Source organism: Suncus etruscus, chromosome 2, assembly GCF_024139225.1.
Source record: "Suncus etruscus isolate mSunEtr1 chromosome 2, mSunEtr1.pri.cur, whole genome shotgun sequence".
Lineage (NCBI taxonomy): Eukaryota > Metazoa > Chordata > Mammalia > Eulipotyphla > Soricidae > Suncus > Suncus etruscus.
Window position 1 is genome coordinate 130,650,843 of NC_064849.1, and position 6,551 is coordinate 130,657,393.

Here is a 6,551-nt window from a genome sequence, read left to right on the forward strand (position 1 = left end):
ATCATTGACACCCCAATTTCAGAGATATTAAACATGTGAAAAATTATCTTTGGATAATTGAAATAAAATGTACCTACAAAGGATATGCAATCTTGACAATATAAGTATAAGCATATAAATATTGACATTAAAGAGAAAACTGCTACTTTTTGTTTAATATATTAAAGGATTCTAAGCACAACAAGGATTTGCTATTCTCCATAGTCCAGTTAAAAATTTGAGCAAGATATATATCTAGAGATTTTTATCTACCATTACCTTGAATTTATATATATATTTTTTTTTTTTTAAAGATTTTTTCTTTTTTTCTTTTTGATTTTTTTTGGCCACACCTGTTTGATGCTCAGGGGTTACTCCTGGCTAAGTGTTCAGAAATTGCCCCTGGCTTGGGGGAACCATATGGACGCTGCGGGATCAAACTGCAGTCCTTCCTTGGCTAGCGCTTGCAAGGCAGACACCTTACCTCTAGTACCATTTCACCGGCCCTGACTTTATATTTTTATATAAACACCTATATTTATATAAACACCTATATTTATATAAAACTTATATTTTTATGTAACACAGAGTTATATTAAAATATAATTTTATATAAAATATATTAAGGTTTTTGTTCATTATTCTATCATACTTTACTGTAAGAAAAAAGTATATCAACTGAAAGTTGATTTTATTCTCTAAATTTATGAGACTTTAAGTTTGCACTCTCCATTATAATAGTCTCTATTCACCTATGACTATTTAAATTTAAAATATTAGATAATTTATTAATAATATAACCCAAATATGAAAAATATTAAAATACTTACCTAGAGTTGTCATATAATGCATCTTAAAAATAAGGTGATTCCAGAAAATACTCCGTTTGTATTTGAAAAAATAAACATTAGAACTCCAAACCAGAGTTTTTCAACCTTTTTTTTCTAACAATAGTCCCACTTTGACCTTGTTTTCTTCCTATAATTCCCACTGTACTATTGGTAACTCCCCCCCACCCCCCAGCTAGTCTAATGGCAAGAGCAATGCCTCCTTGCATTGGAGAGGCACAGATATGAATCCTGGTACTGCATTCTCTTCAGCAACAACAATACTATCAGTATATTTCAGAAGGAGGTAGCTGTTTATTAATTTTTAACAAACAACTGTTCATACCTTTCTCTTTTTTTGTCCCTCAATTCACAATACAGACTAGGCAAAGGGCCTGGGTTGAGGTGTATATGGGGTGCATTTACTGTACCTCCTCTCTATACAGTCAGTGTAAAGAACACAGCCTGTGGTAAGAATTGGGAGGCTTTATCTTTTCTTTTCTTTTTTTTTTTCCTTTTTTTTTTCTTTTTTTGTTTTTTTTTTTCGGGCTACACCCATTTGATACTCAGGGGTTACTCCTGGCCAAGCGCTCAGAAATTGCCCCTGGCTTGTTGGGGACTCCGGGAGATTGAACCGCGGTCCTGATCCTTGGCTAGCGCTTGCAAGGCAGACACCATACCTCTCGCGCCACCTCGCCGGCCCCCTTTTTTATTTTTTAAATATACATATATATAAAAAAAAATCCTTCACCAGTGCAACATTCCCATGACCAATATCCCAAGTGTCCTTCCTCCCCACCCCATACCGGCCTGTACTCTAGACAGGCTTTCTACTGTCCATACCTTTCTTTAGGCCTGTCATCCATGTACATAGTGATCTTAGTAAACCGAGAGAGGTTGTACTCTTTTCCCAAAGTTATAGTTTTGAAATAATATCAGGTGATTTTTCTAGGAAATGTACAGACTTTGTTCAACTGCTACTTACCATGGACCATCCTAACATGGACTTTGCATCCATTTTGTAATGTTACCTGTTGGAATAACCATGTTTCATTCTTCTTTGCTTATCACTTATTGGCTGGAAGCACCTTTGGATTCAAACTACTTTTGGATTGGTCCCTTACTAAACTGGTCCCCTTACCAAGGTGGAGAACCCTACCTGTTTTCCATCCCAGGGCGTGGTCTTTCACGTCCCAAGAAAGACCCCAGGACTTAGTGAGAAACTGCTTGTGGTTTCACTTTCCCACAACTGAGTTAACTGCCTGCTGGTCTTAGTGTTAGGAGAAGAAAGCTTGTAGTGAAATTTTCTGGACCTTACCATTCCCTTCAATTTTGTGTGAATTATTTCCTGTGTCAATGTTTGCTCCCAGACTCACATCTCCCTAATCCCTTGGATTTGGGCCATGAGGCTTCCGCTTCAGTTATCAATGACATTTTATCACAAAATTAGTAGTACAAAAGAATATACATAATCAGAATTCTAAAGGTCAGAAATCCAAAAATTCAAATGCTCTTTTTGGAAGTTCAGGAAGAAAATCATCTTTCAGGCCTTTATCCATTTTGAAGGACCACCTGTATTCCTCAGCTCCTGATTCCTCCCCTCATCTTTAAAGCCAGCAATGAAGCATCCTCCATTACTCTGTTTTCACATTCTCTGAGCCTCCCTTGCCCTCCATTTCAAAGAATACTTATGATTACATTGGACTTACCTCGCTATTTCAGGAAACATTTTCCATTTTGAGACCAATATAGTGGTAACTTTAATTTGCTACCTTAATTTCCATTTGCAGTGTAAGCAGATTTATTTATAGTCTGGGGATTAGGACACAGATATGTTGAGAGATCACTAATCAGTTTGAATGTTATTAAAGTCCTCCTTTCTTTCTGGAAAAAAACAAGAGAACCATTTGGTGTTATTATCATTGCACAGTGTTTGCCTGCCAACAATGCACTGAGCTCTCCCCTGAAACATATTTAGGAACAGCCTTGCTCAATGTGCTTACAAATATGATTATTGTTAACATTTTCAATTATTTAACATTTATTGAGCACCAACCATGCGCTAAATACGCTTCCAAACATACAATTAGTCATGGTTGATGCCTAAAAGGGCTTTACTATTTAAAATTAGACAGACAAGTCTAAAATTAGACAGATGCAAACTTTTATAAATAGTAATGCTTTGGAAAAGAATTGACTACCCCAGACAAGTCAGCTGTACTGTTTTGAATATGTTCTCTCCAAGCTCATCTTTACTCCCATGAGACCTTGAAAATATATCTTGCAACTTTAGATGGGAAAGAAATATTGTACAAATGCCACTTATAAGAAAGTTTTTTAAAGTTTGGATAACTGCCTTGGATTCTTATTTTAGATTTGATGACAAATAAGATTCTTTTGTTTTGTTGTGAATATAAGTACTCAACTCTGAAAAGAAGTAGTATCTTGTGAAAGATGCAGGATAAAATTTAGTCGCCAGGATTGGAGTGATAGCTTAATGGGCTTAATCCATGGTTTGCATATGTGAGGTCCAGATTCAACATTCAGCGCTGCATGATCCTTGGAGAACTCCTTGGAGTGAACCCTGAGCATGGAGCTGGGAAAAGCCCCTGAGCACCATTATCTATAACCTCTCTCAAAAAAATAAAGTGATACTAACTTGTGAAAATTTCAATTTTTGACTTGACTAGTTAAGCACTGAGATACAACATCACATAGGAATCTATTTCACACTCCAGCTCAGGACAACCAGGAATGCTCTATCCTGACTATACCCACCATTGTGGCAGTGGAGGAAGATCAGCATTTGATAAATTATATATATATCCTTGCTCCGAATCCCCATGTGTTTTCTGCTCCAGAACATGCACCACGTATCAGAAATAGGGACAGGGCTCCAACAGGGAAGGATTCAAAATATGCACCTTAGTAGTCGTCGTCGTCATCGTCATCGTCATCGTCATCGTCGTCGTAGTAGTGGTGGTGGTGGTGGTGGTGGTGGTGGCGGCAGCAGCAGCAGTAGTAGTAGTAGTAATAGTATTAGTAATTTTGGGATGGGGCACAACCGGTGTTTTCTGGTCTTTCTTTGGCTCTGCTTTGTGCTTAGGGATCACTGTGGCAGGGCTCAGAGGACAAGGATTAAACCCAGATCAGCTATGTGCAGGACAAGTGCCCTACTCACGTGGCTTAGGTCCCATGCATCTCTGTTTTAAAAAAAACCTTTTCTGGAACTTCTGAAAATACTAGTGTTGTGTTTGGTGACCTTTGGGAACAAAACCACCTTATTCACTTAATGATGGAAAAACCAAGACCCTAAGGCCAAGGGAATGGCTTCAATTCAGGAAATAAATTCATGTAGTAAGAACTGGGCTGAATGGTACCTGTGGCCTCAAGGGTTTCTCATTTCTCCTTGAAGATCCTTCTACTTTTCATTCCCATTCCACCCTAGAGCCCCACTTTTATCTATAGCTTGGAAGAAGTAGGTATTGACTGACTTTTCCTCATTCTCCTTGAAGTGCCCATGGACTATGCAAGTAGCACTGAAAATCATCAAGAAAGGAGGGGGCCGACGAGGTGGTGCTAGAGGTAAGGTGTTTGCCTTGCAAGCACTAGCCAAGGAAGGACCTCGGTTCGATCCCCCGGCGTCCCATATGATCCCCCAAGCCAGGGGCGATTTCTGAGCTCTTAGCCAAGAGTAACCCCTGAGCATCAAACGGGTGTGGCCCGAAAAAAAAAAACAACAACAAAACAAAGAAATGCAAAGTGGATTCTGTTCTCACTGGAAAACCATGATTTGGGGCACCTAGGCTCATGACAGAAGAGGTAGGACCTCACTTTCCAGACACACTCCTCCTTTCTGTATTTTCACTCAGGCTGATGACAAACTCTCCATCTCACTAAATCCATTTTTATGTATTCGGGGTATGTTCCCCTAGCAAGGCTCATGGAGCTTTGGGGCTACTCCCAGCTACACTCTGCCCTGCCATTCAGTGCTCAGGCAGCAGTGCCATGCTGCTCAGATCCCTAGGGCCACTCCCATCAATGACCGATTGGAACTTGGGGCCCATGCATGCCAGTGCTCTATTTATTCCTTTGAGGTTTCTTCAGACTCACCAAGCCTATTTTGCTTGTTTTGCTTGTTTGCTTGTTTGGGCTTAGTTTGAGTTCCACACACAAGTTAATACTCCAGGGCTACTCTCAGCTTTATGTTTAGGGGTCACTTTCTATAGAGCTCAGACCACCACATAGTGCTGGTGCTCAGGATCAAACCCCACCTCCTACTGTAGGACATGGTCTTAGCCTGCTGAGCTCTGACCCCTAGGCTATATTTATGTGTGTTATGTATTTATTTTTTGGTTTTTGAGCCACATTTGGTTAAGCTCAGGGTCTGCACTTAGCCAATCTGGGTTTAACTACAAGAACCCCATGTTGTCTTTCAAGCCTATTTTTAAATTGTTTGAGATCACCTTGCTCCAAGGTATTTAAACTTAGTCCACTATTTATCACCTGTGTGCCAACAGATAATGTTGCAGTCAATCTGGGTCTTGGTTTTCTTCCTCAAGATGTTTGACCTCAGAGGTTGCTAAGTGAGGTCTATGAGAAAATAGAGGAAAAACACTTAGAAGGAAACATCAGACATAAGCTTCGTGTTCTGTGTTTCGACAGTGATGCTGTTACTCTATTATTGGCTACTGATTCCTATTGCTCTGGAAACTGCATGTGCTTAGTGCTGACAGAACAATGAAAATGACAGAGGGCTTGTCCTCAAGGAGCTTTCAGTCAAGCTGTGGAGACATTTCTGTAACAGACTGAGGTAATTTGGAAAGGTCTAGGAAGAAGCTGTCTAAGCAGATAATGAGGAACTGCCAAAATAGGATTTCAAGCAGACATCATTGGGGGGGTGGGGGCGGGAACGGGAGGCCTCACATGGGGCAGGGTCAAATTGCCTGCAGGCCAGAGATGGAGTATGCAATATATACATTTCCAACACCTAAAACAGGCCCTTTCTAGTCTCTGGAAAGAGTTTCGGGACATGAAGATTCCCAGTTGCTCTTTAGCTTTAATTTGATGAGCAAAGTGAATAATTTGGTTGATTAACAGATTCTATCAAGAAAAATAAGTTAAAATCATATTTTCCTTCATGTCCCCTTGCCTGGAAGTCAAAAAGGTACTCACTGAACATATTTTTCTGGATGCCATGTGAAAAAAATGTCGTCTAAATCACATGCACAATTTCAACTGTTTTCCTAGTCTTATGAAAAGAAAAAAAGAAAAAGCAGCAAGGTAAATAAAACATCATAATGTATACTTTTAAATCAATACATTACAACCACCATCATTGCGACATAAAATCAATATAAAGATGACCAAATGAGATATTTTACTGTGTTTTCATTTTTTTGAAATCCATGTCCATTTCATATCTCAACTCATAGTAGCCACACATGACCAATATCAGCTCTATGAGACTTTACAATTTTAAAAGTGTAAGTGAAATTAGAGATAAAACACATACACACACACAAACACACACACACACAAAACTCAATTTGAAATCTTTATCTCAGAAAAGAAAGGCAAATAATCTGGCAAATGCAATATGTGCCACATAGTTCTCTGAAGGTTGAAGCACACCAAGATTGTTTCAGTAATCTCTTCTACAGCCATTTTTAAAGAATAAAGCCAAACACAAATCCAGTCTGAGAACTTGCCTGATGTGGCGATTAATTAAGACATATGGGTTAG

General features: G+C 39.1%; 1 non-coding gene across 1 annotated transcript; it reads right to left on the reverse strand.

The window, feature by feature from the left end:
- Positions 1–1,162: 1,162 nt before the first annotated feature.
- On the reverse strand, positions 1,163–1,293 carry LOC126002620 (small nucleolar RNA SNORA51). The gene has a single exon (XR_007493303.1). It is a non-coding gene; the product is annotated as a small nucleolar RNA SNORA51 (small nucleolar RNA).
- Between the last annotated feature and the right edge of the window lie 5,258 nt (positions 1,294–6,551).